This window comes from Diabrotica virgifera, chromosome 5 (assembly GCF_917563875.1).
Source record: "Diabrotica virgifera virgifera chromosome 5, PGI_DIABVI_V3a".
NCBI classification, from domain to species: Eukaryota; Metazoa; Arthropoda; class Insecta; order Coleoptera; family Chrysomelidae; genus Diabrotica; species Diabrotica virgifera.
In genome coordinates, this window is record NC_065447.1 from 19,126,597 (window position 1) to 19,143,652 (window position 17,056).

The window sequence follows — 17,056 nt, forward strand, 5'->3', positions numbered from 1 at the left end:
ATATTTTATTTAAATCTAAAATGAAAATTACTTCTTTATTATTCTGTTTCTGTAGTACTAAAGAACACTAATGATTTAGCTTTAGCACATTGGCTAATGGGTAAAACTGTGGGAGATGATAGAGAGTTTTTTAAAAGGCGCTTAAAAGGAAAAAAATAAAAATATATAGGGTGAGGCAGATAACTGGCCTATTAGAAATATCTCGAGAACTAAAGGCAACAGAATCATGAAAATTGGAATAAAGGGATTTTGAAGGATGATCTATTAAATGAAAATATTTTCATCTCTTTGCAACTTCCGGTTATACCGGAAGTTGCTTACAACTTCGTTTTTTTAAATGGGACCCCCTGTATATTTTTACATTTTTGGAATCTCTTCGATGTCTTCTTTCTTAAAATATGAGGTTTTGTAATATTATACAGGGTATTTTAAAAGATAATTACGTTTTTTTATTAATTTCGTAGCAACATTCACACCCTGTAGAATTGTAGTAGTTTGACATCTAAAACTCTACTTACGTTCAAATGATTTTTAATATACTCTACTATTGTTAAGAATCATTAGTATAGCTAAATTTTTAATTTTAGTATACAGGGTTGGTCGAAACTCAGAATGAGTATTTTTTGAGTTTTCTTAAATGGAAAACCCTGTATTTTAGTATTGTAATGAAATGATATTTTATGGTACTTTTTTATTTCTTAAGCATTCCCTATACCTAACTGCTTTAATTTGTGAGTTATTGGTGATTCAAGCTAAACATTAATTGCACCAAAAAATACGTAAAATTTTATTGGGTTGGCCGTGAAAATACTCAATCCCAAATAATTTTTCAGAAATATATACATATTAATCCAGACTGGTCCTTAAAATTACCAATAATGGTTTATCTATCAAAATACCTACGTAGTTAAGATTGTTGGTGCGATTAACAATTAAGCACAAATTAAAGCAGTTAGGTATAGGGAATGCTTAAGAAATAAAAAAGTACCATAAAATATCATTTCATTACAATACTAAAATATAGGGTGTTCCATTTAAGAAAACTCAGAAAATACTCATTCCGAGTTTCGACCAACGCTGTATACTAAAATTAAAAATTTAGCTATACTAATGATTCTTAACAATAGTAGAGTATATTAAAAATCATTTGAACGTAAGTAGAGTTTTAGATGTCAAACTACTACAATTCTACAGGGTGTTAATTTTGCTACGAAATTAATAAAAAAAACGTAATTATCTTTTAAAATACCCTGTATAATATTACAAAACCTCATACTTTAAGAAAGAAGACATCGAATAGAATCCAAAAATGTAAAAATATACAGGGTGTCCCATTTAAAAAAAAACGAAGTTATAAGCAACTTCCGGTATAACCGGAAGTTGCAAAGAGATGAAAATATTTTCATTTAATAGATCATCCTTCAAAACCCCTTTATTCCAATTTTCATGATTCTGTTGCCTTTAGTTCTCGAGATATTTCTAATAGGCCCTTTATTTGCCTCACCCTGTATATTTCACTACAAGAATATAATGTAGTTCTAAACATTAAAGTATCACGAAAAAATAAGCTCTGTAGTAAAATAAAACCAAAATGTATTCTAAAAACAAATATTTGGTCATCTCAGTCGGTATGGTTTAGGGTAGCTGGTTTAAGGCAGTGATAACTTGCAGCCCGCGGGCCGCATGCGGCCCTCTAGCCTTTTTTATGCGGTCCGAAGGCTAACTAAAGGGCCCTGTGATCAAATTATTTGTCAAATTTCACGTGTTTTTCAAATTATTTGATAGTGTGCCGATGTGTTTGAGGCGTATTTGTGCGGAGGCAGACAATTTAATGACTTTAATTTTAAATTATATTGTCATTTTTAAGAACACTGATTAAAAAGCAAGGTAATATTAACTTTTAATTATAAATTATTACAGGTAATGAACAAATACTTATTTCAAAAATAATCAATACTTATTTACTACATTGCAACGACCCATTTAGTAATCACCATTAGTCCATTTGCCCTCTATGGAGTGCAGTTCTAGCGTCCTTAACTCATTTGCGACTTCTTGTTCGAACTTCTCTTTACATTCCTGAATCTTCAGTTTTTCCAGGTCCAGTTTGTTTGTTCTTTGTTGTCTTTCGTTTCTTTTGCTGTTAACTCTGCATCTAAATTTGGTTTGTACTAAAAGATGGTCTGATCCACAGCATGCTCCTCGTCGTGTTCTCACATCGGAGATACTACTGGCTGCCCTTTTGTCTATCAGCACATGGTCAATTTGATTAGTTGTGGTTCCATCTGGTGAAATCCATGTAATTTTGTGTATGCCTTTATGTGGGAAGCATGTGGAACTTATAACCATGTTTTTACTGGTGGCAAAATTTATCAAAAACTCCCCATTCTCGCTTGTTTCATTGTGAAGAGAGTGTTTTCCTATTGTGCCATAGAACTGCGGCTCCTTGCCTATTTTAGCATTCATATCACCCATTATAATCTTGATGTCATTTTTTGGCGCATTATCATATACTATCTCCAGCTGTTGGTAAAAGCTTTCCTTTGTATGTTGCTCTTCATCTTCTGTTGGACAGTGAATGTTTATCATTGTTAGGTTGAAGAAGTGGGTGCGAATTCTCAACTTACATATCCTTTCACTGACTGCCTGGAAGTCGATGATTTTTGACTTAAAATCATTATCCACCACAAATGCGACTCCACATTCTTTGCTTCCTTGTTCCTTCCCACTATATACAATTGTGTGCGTTTTAGTGTCCCTGACACCTTTCCCCAGCCATCTTGTCTCCTGAAGAGCAGTAATCATGATCTTATATCTTTTTAGTTCTTGCAGAAGTGCGGTTTGAGCTCCTGGTCTATTTAGCGTCCTCACATTCCAGTTTCCAAATGCATAGTCCATGTTTCGTAGCTTGAGTCGTTTCCGGATAAAGGAGGAAGGTTGGGTAGTGGGCTGACAACCCACTCCCGGACAAAAACACACTGTTACGAAACCTGAACATTTGCCTCGGAATACAGGACGGAACTTTCGGAAACTACTATAGTGGCGCCCCTTAATTGCTGGCGCCTGTGTGCGTCGCACACATTGCACACGTGGACGGCGCGGCCCTGCCCACCCCACCTCCAGGGGGTGTAACGGGGGTTGGTGTTTGGTGTCATTGGATAGATTTTTGAAAATTATTGGACACGTATTTTTCAGTTTTTCGATCCGATGTTTAGTTCGCGAAATATTCGACCGTTCCACTACTTTTGGGACACCCAATATAAAAATGTCGAAAATAATTAAAGGTAAAAGATTTTTTCTACAACCGTGTTAAAAATGCAATTTTTAGCACTCCATGCGTGCGTTAAAAATGCTACTTTAAGGCACTAGTGCTTTAATAGTATATTGTGCAACAAGTGTAGAAAGATACTAATTTCTCACGAGTTTGAAAAGTTGCGGTACGAGCGCAAGCGAGTGCCGCAATTCAAACGAGTGAGAAATTATCTTTCTGCACGTGTTTCACACTATACTTTTTCTACAAGCACAGTTTTTCCTAAAAATAAAAATCACAATTTCCAAACGACGATTAATTATAATAGGTACCTATGTGATAAATTTTAAACTGTATTTAATTAATACCTACTAATCAATTTAAATTCCTTATACCTAAATAAATTACACAGAAATCAGTTAAAAATTAATGCACTGCCTTAATTTGTTTAAATTTAAACAATTATTACACATTATTGACATTATATTTATGCAGTCACGGATTTACACAAAACCTACTTCATTCGACGTCTCTTGCACAGGTTGCTAAATCCTTATTGGTTATTTGATAATTATAAAATGTTTAATAAAATTGTAAAATAAAACAGTTGTAATATCCATAATTTAGTTTCTATGCTATAGTTAAATATAATAATTGTCTTATAGGTTATATATTTGTCTAAAGTTTAACCACGGATGTAAACAGAATATAACGTTACTCAGAATGAGGTAGTCAACTGTGCAGAAAAGAACTTTGCGGCACAGAAACGTCACTTTTCTGCACACTAATGTCAAATATCTTATACTGTGAGAAAATATCAAGTTTGCTAACATAAAACCGTGCAGAAAAGTGCACTTTGAATAGTGGTTGTAGAAAAAATATTTTTAAGGCACTGCAATTCGTATTGACATATGTAATGTCAAAAAAATATAAAAATGGAATGTCAGTCAAGTTCAAGTAAAAGTTTTTGTAGATATTGTCCTGTAATTAAGTTTGTAGAAAAAATATTGTATGCGTGTTAAAAAGTACATTTTTAAGGCACTCATGTGAATTACAGAATTCGCTATCGCTCATTCTGCAAACTTTCACATGCGTGCCTTAAACGTGTACTTTTAACACTTATATCATAAATAACTATTAGAAAAGTTTCTATAATTTGTGGTTAAATTACTTATACATTATAGGTACAATACTTAGTTTTATGTAAATTTAAATTTTACTAGCTGACACGATCGTCGCATTCAAAACAAAAACAAAAATATACCTATTCGTTTAAAAACGTTTGTTTTTATTTCTTTGTTGTAAGGTCGAATTTCGGTTCCTAGAAAAAGAAATAAGTAGAAGAGTTCTTATTTAACAAATATTGGCTCTAGGTATGTATGATTCATATCCTTGCTATTTGACTAAACAACTAATGTTAACGTGTTCCCTCAAGGTTGTTCTGTACTTAGTCCAGGCTGTATCGTCGCCCCCGTTAGGTAAATTATTCCGATTCGATTTTTTTGCACGAACTTACTCAAAAAGAGGTCCTTATAACAAATCCACAGTGTGCCAGGCGGTACCGTGGTCGAAAAATTGTTTAAACATTTTTTTATCTACTCTATGTTATATTATGTATCAGTTTTTAGTTTGTGAAAACTGTCATTATAGATAGCAGTGCGTGAAGGGTTTAAAGTGTGCGTGAAGTAACAATGGGATTTACTTTTATGGGTTAAATGGGATTTACTTTTTCGCACACTTTCAATGGGTTTTTTGGCATACTTTCATATAATCAAATGATTTCATATAATGCAATGACTTACAACAAAATGTTTGACAGTTTTGTGGTTTGAAAGTAATTAGGATTTTTAAATGTCAAAGTTCTAAAAATTGTAGAATAGAAATGAATTCCAGTGACGAAGAGTTATAGTTTTTTTATTTGTTTATCGAAGAGTAGATAAAATTATAAAATATTGTATGAAACTGTGCGTGAAGTACTTTTTGCGAACTTATGCGATGTATAGCACTCGCTCCGTTGTCGCTCGTGCTCTAAATATCGCGTCCGTTCGCAAAAAGCATACTTCACGAACTGTTTCATAAATAACTATTTTAAACAAATTCACAAAAATAATTTTTTTCGCTTCGAATTTTTTTTCGCTAATTTGGGTCATTCTGATAAGAAAAGGTCTCTTGTGATTTTTCTCTAAAATTGATTGTTGACGAGTTATACACGATTTAAAATTTAAAAACGCGAAAATAGCCATTTTCAAGGCTTAATTACTCGGTTAAAAACTATTATTATTATGAAAGTCAGGAAGTGACCAAATCAAAGTTTAAAGTCCCACCTACAAGATCCTGAAGAAAATTATGTCACCATTGTATCACTAGGCGGTTATTTTTAATTATTAACAATAAGCGCTAAGTGCGTATTAGGCGGCCGTCAATGTGAGTGCGAGTGAGATTCACCATTGGACGGCCGGAATGGTGCATCTCACTCGCACTCACATTGACGGCCGCCTCAATACGCTGTTAGCGCTCATTGTTAATAATAAAAAATAACAGCTTAGTAATAAAATAATGATAAAAATTTCTTCAAGATCTTGTAGTGGGGACTTTAAACCTTGATTTGGTCACTTTCTGACTTTCATAATAATTTTTATCCGAGTTATTAAGCCTTGAAAATTAGCCATTTTAAATCGAGGATAACTCGACAACAATCAATTTTAGAGAAAAATCACAAGAGACCTTTTATGCTCCGAAGTGAAAGACTTATTTTTGTGAATTTGTTTTAAAAAAATTGTTTAAACAATTTTTCGACCACGGTACCGCCTGGCACCTGTGGATATGTTATAAGGATCTCTTTGTGAGTAAGTTTGTGCAAAATAATCGAATCGAAATAATTTACTTAACGGGGGAGACGATACACGCTGGACTAACTGTAAACTGTAAAGGCAACATGTAAGTATTTTACGTGTGATCGTTTCCTAAATTAAAGTTTTTCATTTTCGCAATTTTTAGTTTCCGTTCATTTGGTATAAAAATAGCTCGCTCGTTATAATATAGATGTCAAGTAAAATTGACGTAACAACAACGAGTATTAACGTTATTGACCTTTTTTATATGCAGTGTTCACACCACAGTTTAGAATAATAATTGTTAAGAAGGGGGATTGAAATGATGGCCTCAATGTTGATATATTAATAACGTCGTTTCCTACATTTTATAGAATTATTACATATAAATAGGAAATATAAAGTCTTATTAATGTTTCCGATTTCGTATTTGGCATATCTAATAAAGTTTTTATGTCCCTATTTGTATGGTGTTATATTTTATTTAAATCTAAAATGAAAATTACTTCTTTATTATTCTGTTTCTGTAGTACTAAAGAACACTAATGATTTAGCTTTAGCACATTGGCTAATGGGTAAAACTGTGGGAGATGATAGAGAGTTTTTTAAAAGGCGCTTAAAAGGAAAAAAATAAAAATATATAGGGTGAGGCAGATAACTGGCCTATTAGAAATATCTCGAGAACTAAAGGCAACAGAATCATGAAAATTGGAATAAAGGGATTTTGAAGGATGATCTATTAAATGAAAATATTTTCATCTCTTTGCAACTTCCGGTTATACCGGAAGTTGCTTACAACTTCGTTTTTTTAAATGGGACCCCCTGTATATTTTTACATTTTTGGAATCTCTTCGATGTCTTCTTTCTTAAAATATGAGGTTTTGTAATATTATACAGGGTATTTTAAAAGATAATTACGTTTTTTTATTAATTTCGTAGCAACATTCACACCCTGTAGAATTGTAGTAGTTTGACATCTAAAACTCTACTTACGTTCAAATGATTTTTAATATACTCTACTATTGTTAAGAATCATTAGTATAGCTAAATTTTTAATTTTAGTATACAGGGTTGGTCGAAACTCAGAATGAGTATTTTTTGAGTTTTCTTAAATGGAAAACCCTGTATTTTAGTATTGTAATGAAATGATATTTTATGGTACTTTTTTATTTCTTAAGCATTCCCTATACCTAACTGCTTTAATTTGTGAGTTATTGGTGATTCAAGCTAAACATTAATTGCACCAAAAAATACGTAAAATTTTATTGGGTTGGCCGTGAAAATACTCAATCCCAAATAATTTTTCAGAAATATATACATATTAATCCAGACTGGTCCTTAAAATTACCAATAATGGTTTATCTATCAAAATACCTACGTAGTTAAGATTGTTGGTGCGATTAACAATTAAGCACAAATTAAAGCAGTTAGGTATAGGGAATGCTTAAGAAATAAAAAAGTACCATAAAATATCATTTCATTACAATACTAAAATATAGGGTGTTCCATTTAAGAAAACTCAGAAAATACTCATTCCGAGTTTCGACCAACGCTGTATACTAAAATTAAAAATTTAGCTATACTAATGATTCTTAACAATAGTAGAGTATATTAAAAATCATTTGAACGTAAGTAGAGTTTTAGATGTCAAACTACTACAATTCTACAGGGTGTTAATTTTGCTACGAAATTAATAAAAAAAACGTAATTATCTTTTAAAATACCCTGTATAATATTACAAAACCTCATACTTTAAGAAAGAAGACATCGAATAGAATCCAAAAATGTAAAAATATACAGGGTGTCCCATTTAAAAAAAAACGAAGTTATAAGCAACTTCCGGTATAACCGGAAGTTGCAAAGAGATGAAAATATTTTCATTTAATAGATCATCCTTCAAAACCCCTTTATTCCAATTTTCATGATTCTGTTGCCTTTAGTTCTCGAGATATTTCTAATAGGCCCTTTATTTGCCTCACCCTGTATATTTCACTACAAGAATATAATGTAGTTCTAAACATTAAAGTATCACGAAAAAATAAGCTCTGTAGTAAAATAAAACCAAAATGTATTCTAAAAACAAATATTTGGTCATCTCAGTCGGTATGGTTTAGGGTAGCTGGTTTAAGGCAGTGATAACTTGCAGCCCGCGGGCCGCATGCGGCCCTCTAGCCTTTTTTATGCGGTCCGAAGGCTAACTAAAGGGCCCTGTGATCAAATTATTTGTCAAATTTCACGTGTTTTTCAAATTATTTGATAGTGTGCCGATGTGTTTGAGGCGTATTTGTGCGGAGGCAGACAATTTAATGACTTTAATTTTAAATTATATTGTCATTTTTAAGAACACTGATTAAAAAGCAAGGTAATATTAACTTTTAATTATAAATTATTACAGGTAATGAACAAATACTTATTTCAAAAATAATCAATACTTATTTACTACATTGCAACGACCCATTTAGTAATCACAAGAAAAATTCAGGTCCAGATTAACAAAAAAAATTTTAAATAATGGTGACCTTGAAACAACACCCTCTATATTAAAATTTTCAACATTCGTCTGCACATTTGAAAAGAGCACAAAAAACTAAGTTTAATTGCTCACTTCAATTTTTTGCGCAGATAATTTAATGACATTCATTTTGAAATTGTATCGAAATTTTTGTTTTGAAAGTTCGAGTTCTTAACAATTTCGACATAATTTCAAAATTAAAGTCATTGAATTGTCTGCGCAAAAAATAGAAGCCCCATTAAAGCTCTTCAAATGTGCAAACGGGTTTTGAAAATTTCAATATACAGAATGTTGTTTCAAGGTCACAATGGATTTATAATTTTGTTTAATCTGAACCTGGATTTTTCTTGTGATTAGTTGTTGGGTGGTTTGGGTTCTAAATATGACATATGTGTACCAAATATCAAAAAAATATACAAAGTGGTTATAAAGTTATGGGTCCAGAAAGAAATGAGCAAAATCGATAAAACACCCTGTAACTCGGTTATAAAGTCGGTGGAGCAATAAATTTAGTATGTCTACAACCGCCTCATTTATCTCTATTCACCAGTCAAGTAGGGCAGTCAATGAGAGCAAGAACGGGTTATTACCTCCGAATTCTATCCTACAGCATGGATTTTAATGAAATTTTAGGAATAGCCTGAAAATATCTCCTTATTCAAAGTCTACCCTATGCCGATGTGTGCTTTTGTCTTGGGGGCGGTTCCCACCCCTTCTCGGGGTGGAAAATTTTTTGGTTAAACAACTACGGAAGTTGCTAGAGAACCTAATTCTAAGCAAAAACTGTTCTATAATTTTTTTTCGAAAACTCAATACTTTTTGAGTTATTTGTGGTTGAAAATTGGCCATTTTCATTGAAATATAACACCTTTTCAAACTGTTTTTGCGAATACCTTAAAACATTGCATCTAACTAAAAAAATTATATAAAACTTTTTTGTAGCCCATAAAAAATCAAAGAGATTTGTTCCTTCTTCAATCTTCTAGTTATATACATTAGCACTTCGAGCCAAGCAGGCTCATGGCTTGGTTTACAATCTTCCTCCATTCTTGCTTGTTCTTCGCTTTTTCTTTCCAATTGGTTGCATTGAGATACATCAGGTCATCATTAATTTCATGGCTTCATCTGGTCCTAGGTCTTCCTTTTCTCTTTTTACCACCTATTGTAGCGCTTAACATGATTTTAGGCATTCTAACTTGGGCCATTCTTTGGACATGTCCTAACCATCTAAGTCTTTGTGATCTTACAACTGCAATTATATTAGGCTCCTTATACAATTCGTCTAACTCCTTGTTTTTTCTTCGTGTCCACTGATTGTTGATTATTTTTCCCCCAAATATCCTTCTAAGTATTTTTCTTTCCCATACTTGTAACATTGATTGCTCGGTTTTTGTCATAGTCCAGGTTTCTGATGCATACGTAACTATTGGTCGTATCACAGTTTTATACGTTCTAAATTTAGCTGCTTTGGCAGCTTTTCGAAAAATGACACCTTTTCGGACGGATTTTTGTGAATACCTTAAAAACTATGCATCTAACAAAAAAACTATACAAAATATTTTTGTACCTTATAAAATAACAAAGAGATTCGTTCCTTCATAAATCTTCTAGTTATAACACAAAAAGAGATATGGTAGGTAAAAAGAGTTTGTTTTTTTGGTGTATAATGCTACCAATACCTTTTATTGTGCTTGAAAAGCCCTGTAAAATAAGCAATATTAAATGTCGATTACATTCAAACTGTGCGAGATAAACTGTAAAAAATTTATTGACTAACGTATTTTAAGAAAAAAATGAGAAGTGTATTTAACCCCTCATCCACAAGTATTTAAATGCATCGTTTTCCTTCTACAATACATTTTACTACAGTGTTAGTTTTATGTTTAAAAAGTTGAGCGGGTTTAAAATGAATGGTTTTTGAAAAAAAAAATAAGATCAAATTATAGAGCGCATATTTCAATTTTCTCAAAATCTTCTTTTTCTCCATGTAACTTGAAAATGATAAGAGATACTGTTATAAAAAATCAAATCAAAATGTTTATCTAGAAGAGACCTTCATTTTTGTATGGCATTTTTTTGGCATCTCTTATCATTTTCGAGTTACATGGAGAAAAAGGAAAATTTTTAAGAAAATTTAAAAATGCGCTCAATAATTTGATCTTATTTTTTTCAAAAACCAGTCATTTTAAACCCGCCCAACTTTTTGAACATAAAAATAACACTATAGTAAAATGTATTGTAGAAAGAAAACGATGCATTTAAATTCTTGTGGATGAGGGGTTAACCTTTAACTACACGCGCTGGCGTACTTTGTACGCCAGATATAAGAATTCTACTGGAAATATATTTAAAAATTTAATTTTTGACCTTGCTTATTTTTCTAACCTATCACTGGAATGTGCTTTACAATTTGGTTTTAGTTTCGTTATAATCGGCGTTCTGGAAAGATCGTAATTTACATTTTATTATTTGTTGTTTCCGGTGGTGGACAATATACCCCAGGATTATATTACTATAAGTCGTAATATAAGTACATATTTTAATTGTTTTTTAGTCATTATGGCAAAAAATATATATTTTTTTTGTAAACAATACTTTTTCTCCTGTAAAAAATCACATTTAAAAAAATTTTTTATTAGTAATTTTATTTATCATGGAATCCAGTTATTCCATGATTCCAGTTATAAATCCCAATTAGCTTACTGAAAAGGAACTCCAAGTATTCACTGATGCCGAATAAGGTTTATAACAAACAACTATTTGTTGTATTTTTTCAAAAAAAAATTAAACAAATCCGCTGTTTTTAAGTGTATTTTCTTGTGGCGTACAAAGTACGCCACGCGTGTAGTTATGTTATAACTTGATGCGCGGGTAGTTAAAGGTTAAATATACTCATTTTTTTCTTAAAATACGTTAGTCGTCAAATTTTTTACAGTTTATCTCGCATAGTTTGAATGTAATCGACATTTAATAATTTATATAATTAAATAATTTATAGGTCTTTTCAAGCACAATAAAAGTTATTGGTGGCATTATACACCTAAACTCGACCGTTTCTCTGTTATTTCAAGTTAAATACACTGATTTGAGCATGCACCAAGAAAACAAGTTTTTTTCACTTACCCTATCTCTTTTTGTGTTATAACTAGAAGATCCATAAAGGAAAGAATCTCTTTGTTATTTTATAAGCTACAAAAATGTTTTATATAGTTTTTTAGGTAGATGCATAGTTTTCAAGGTATTCGCAAAAAACCGTTTGAAAAGGTGTTATGTTTCAATGAAAATGACCAATTTTCAACCAGGAATAACTCAAAAAGTATTGAGTTTTCGAAAAAAAAAATTATAGAACAGTTTTTGCTTAGTATTAGGTTCTCTAGCAACTTCCGTAGTTATTTAAGCAAAAAATGTTCCACCCCCGAGAAGGGGTGGGAACCGCCCCCAAGACAAAAGCATACATCGGCATAGGGTGTACTTTGTTTCATGGGATATTCCCTACTTACTGTGAAAATATCACGTAAATCGATATAGTAGGATGGAATTCGGAGCCACATACCCTCATTGACTGCCCTAAAGATCGAGAAGCCTTCGCAATGGTGATCGCCAACGTCGGATAATTCTGATATGGCACGTGAAGAAGAACATAATATTTATAAAAAATAACAGAAAGTATTGGGTTGTAAGGCGCCGAATTTTGAGAAATAAATAAATGAAACAAATCAAAAATTAATGAACTGTTTGACCGACAAACATGGAAGGCAATACAAATCCAACTTTGAAGGGGAAACGGTATCGAAGTATTTCACTTTCATTTACTTGACTACTGGTCCTAGATAAACGGAAAATTGTCATAAAAATAGAGTTATTCTAACAAAAACCATTTCTAATTTTCCGTAAATTCGTTCCGCAGCAAACAATTTATTCAACCGTATATGCCCCCGTTAAAAATTTCGGAGAACCAGAGCACAAAACAATTACCTATAGAACACAAAAGAAAATAATTAGAAAGAAAAACTCCAATATCATTTCTACAAAAAATATGTAGGTGAATGTCGAGCCGATTCTAATAATCGAGACAAATACTTTTTACTAGGTCAACTTTGGACGACGATCCTGCAGTAACGAGCATTTTATTCGCAATAATAATAATAGAAAAGGTTACTCACTAGTTTAATATTCTTACGGGTTTAGATTTTATTATGTGGAGAAAGTTGTAAACAGCGTTACTGAATTTTTATTGCGGTTTACAAAAAGTAAACAATGCAATTATAATTGAAATGTGCGATTGGTTTAGTTTAAATTTGTTCTGAAACTGCTTTTTATATTTAAGCTGTCTTTTTTGTGAGAAGATCTTTACATTTTCGTGATTCTATTGAGAAGAGAAACACAAGATTCTGGCACACGTTATAAAATATTGTAATGATAGGTGAGCATGTTATTGCATCTTCGACATCTCTCCAAGACTGTCGTGGTCTACCTCGTTTTCTTCTAGTAGGTCAAGTCCGTTTTTATATCTTTTTTGGCCATCTATTTTCAGGCATTCTCTGCACGTGCCCGTATCAGCTTCGTCTTTTAGCTTCAATTGTATCTATTATATCTAGATAAATTTCCATATCTCTTCGATTATCGTAGTTCTTCTCCACCGAAGAAAATTTTAAAATTCTTCTATAGCATCACACTATGAAATCATCAAGGCGATTTAAATCACTTTTATTCACAGTCCAAGACTCGACACCATAAAGGGAGACCGAGAATACGTAGCAGCGAAGTAGGCTAAAACGCAATGCCGATTTTGGGTCTGTTACATAATACCTTTAACATCTTTCTAAAAGCACCTCTGGTCTGGTCTGGTCTGCTCAACTCTGGATCTAATTTCTTCGTTCCTCACCCTAAAGTCTAGTGAGCCATTTTTTTTCTGAGGTGAGAATCTTCTAAAGAGATCTGGGAAGGTGACCCAGATACTGTTGGATTCGTCCGAGCTATAACGTTTAAATGTTGCTGAGATTAGCTCTAGTGAGCCTGCAACATCGTCTCCAATAGTTCATTTCCATGGCCTTAATGTTTACCTTGTTTCTTTGATTTATTTCTTAAAGTTCGGCGCCATAATATAAGCCGATACTTTTTGTTAATGTTTTATAAATTCTTCTTTTTAAAATCTTAATTAAAATTAAAAATAGCTTGTTTCATTTCGGTTCAGAGATAATCCACCATCCCTATACGTCCGTTTTGATCTCTTCAGACCTCTTCAGTGGGGCTACATGAACACCTCTGAATTGAAACGAAACCAACCAACGAAATTTTAATTTTTCAATTTTTCAAGCACTTGCGAAGTTGGTATTTGTATATAAGCGTATAAATATCTAAATAGCGGTAAAATCTTTTAAGCCCGCACTTCACTCTCGCCGAAGTCGATCGAGGTTCAACAAGTACAAGAGTGTAGACGACCACCTTGTGTAACTTTGCCTCATTTCGTTCTACTTCCATTCTCTGTCGGTCTGGTCAAAGGGATCTTTGTCGGTATCGCACTTCAAACGAGTGTGTAGAGAAGGTACTTCGGATTTCGGTCAACTTTGGCGAAGTAACTTCGCCGAGAGTGTGAAGCCCGTTTTAGATAAATATAACTTTTTAAATTTCCAAAACTATGTTGTCATTATAAAATGATATTTATTTATCTAATAACTTGCAGTAGGACCCAGGCACTGACAATATTGATACATTGAATTTTGTTTGAATTGTTAAAAAACTGTTTTTATTCGAAGCGTTAGTGTACTAAACAGCGGTACATAGATACTTACCCTTTTTTATTGCCCAGTCAGTGTTAAGACATTGTAAAATGAGATTTATTTTCTAATAACTTGCAGTCCGAAACATTGACAATCGATACGAATTGAATTTTGTAGAATTTTCAGTATTTTGTTTTTACACAAAGCGTTAGTGCATTTGAAGCAGTCTGAAGTGAATCATATTTTTTTATTCTTAGAACTATTTTATGGCTAATATATAGAGATTTTATGATGTCTGAAGCCATGGATGAATTCTACATCCCTGATAAACTGATAAGATTGGTTAAGGCTACAATGCGTAAAGTTGTTTGCAAAGTCGAAATACAGGGCGAACAATCACAGGCGTTTGAAACGCATGTTGGTTTGCGACAGGGAGATGCGCTGGCGTGTCTCCTCTTCAACATAGCTCTGGAAAAGGCGGTCAGAGATGCCCGAATAGACAACAGAGGAAATATTTTTAATAAATCATCCCAAATTTTGGCATATGCAGATGACGTGGAACTAGTTGCCCGCACAACACGCAAGCTAGAAGAAATGTATACCACCTTCTCAAATGCCTCAAAACATATGGCCCTGCAAGTAAATGAGAAGAAAACTAAGATGATAACATCACACCCAACAATAGCGCCAGAAACATCGGTCAACAATTCATGGTTGATAACTCTACCTTTGAAGTGGTGGACAAATTCACATACTTAGGCTCCCTGATCACCAAGGAGAACGTCATGACGGAAGAATCAAGCGAAGGATAATCCTAGCGAACAAATGCTATTTTGGACTGAGTAGACATATGAGAAGCAGAAACTTAAGCCAAAAAAGCAAAAATAACCATATACAATACCCTTATACAACCAGTGTTGACATATGGATCGGAGACATGGACCATCTCCAAGGCAGATGAAAACCTTCTGCTTATATTTGAACGAAGGATCCTGAGAGGAATATTCGGTGACATCTGTGAAAATGGTATTTGGAGGAGGAGGTACAACTACGAGGTATACCACAGATATAAACAAAAATTTGGTGGTAAAAACGCAGTATCTCTTATAAGAATAGGAAGACTAAGATGGGCAGGACATCTAGCAAGATCACAGCAGAACAACCCTCCTAGAAGAATCCTTATGTCACAGCCTGTGGGAAGTAGAAATAGGGGTAGGCCAAAACACAGATGGAAGGACGGTGTGGATGAGGATGGGAGAAAAATAGGCGCAGCAAACTGGCAACGGTTGGCAATGGATAGGACTGACTGGCGTAATAAACTTGGGAAGGTTGAGGCTCTTTCATAGGGATGTAGCACCATTGATGATGATATAGAGATTTTATATAGATTATTTGTATATTTGTATTATGAAGAAAATATAATTTATTAACTCACCTCATCCCCAGGTAAAGTAAAGGTGCTACGACACTGAAAATATTTTTTTCCAATTTCATTATATGTACATAAACACAAGATTTTCATTTTAAAAAAATTCGATTATTTTTTAACTGAAACTTTAAAATTAATGTGTAGTGTACATTAAGGGGTTAAAGAAAAATGCGAAGTCCCAGATCTAGACAATAAATTGGAAAATTCTCGTAGAACCACTTTCTTGTAGCATCCTTAATCTCTGCCTTTTACAATTTATAAGGCAAGGAGACCACGAATAAGGGAGACGAAACGGACTCTACAATATGCAACCACATTCCGTTTAGGAAAAACCGACGAAAGTTGATTGCGTGTACTCAAAATATGAATAAAATGAAAATTAAAACAGCTTATGTTTCTATTCGGATGGCAACGTGGCATTAGATAGAAAACAAAGTGTTTTAATTTTCGCCTGCATTTTACCCGATTTTCGCGTGGTGCAGCGAACATTGAATGCTAAGTGAGTGAAAAAGGTAAGGTATAAACTGTGCCCTACCTAATGCAAGAATAATATAAGTAAAAACGGTAAAAAATAGTATAAAATACTAAACGGACAAATAAAAGTGAGGTTAACAGCTAACAGATAAGCTTATAAACACTGGCGAACGCTGGTCAAATTTCAAGCGGTGTTGCCGGATTTAAAAAAAATAGAAACACCTGCCGAAAAACAAAAGCAATTTTGGTGCGTGGATAATTGGGCATACCTCCTCGTGGTTGAAACGGGTGTGCCCAGTTAACGCTACGTACAAAATGGCTGAGAACGAGTATAGTGTGGACGAAAAGACAAGAAAAAGAGGAGATGAATCGGAAGATGAGGCAGACGATAGCAGAAGTAAAAAAGTACATCGGTCGCCTGGGAATGATAGGCAACTAGAAAAAATATTGGAGAGCCTAAATATTATCACAATGGAAATAAGGGAACTAAGAGAAGAGCAAAAAGAGTACAGAGCGGAAATGAAGGAACTCAGACAAGAAAATGAAAAGCTGAAACAGGAAAACAGAGAAACCCAACAAAAAGTGGAAGAATTGGAAAATAAAATAGACAGAATGGAAAAGGACAAAAGACGAAATAATATAATACTGCAGGGAGTAGATATGGATACCTACGATCAAAACATAACAAAAGATAACGTCCAAGATTTTTTATGCAATGCACTAAAAGTTGAGACAAAAATAAAAAGCGCAAGAAAAATTGGAAGTAAATCCTGCTTGATTGAGCTCGAAAATGCAACGGACAAAGAAGAAATTATGAAAAATAAAGGCAAATTGAGAGAC

General features: G+C 33.2%; 1 protein-coding gene across 2 annotated transcripts in view; it reads right to left on the minus strand.

Moving 5' to 3' along the window:
- The window catches only part of LOC114333027 (serine/threonine-protein kinase GA29083), a 147,148-nt gene that overhangs the window by 107,358 nt on the left and 22,734 nt on the right, over positions 1–17,056 (minus strand). The window lies entirely within an intron of this gene.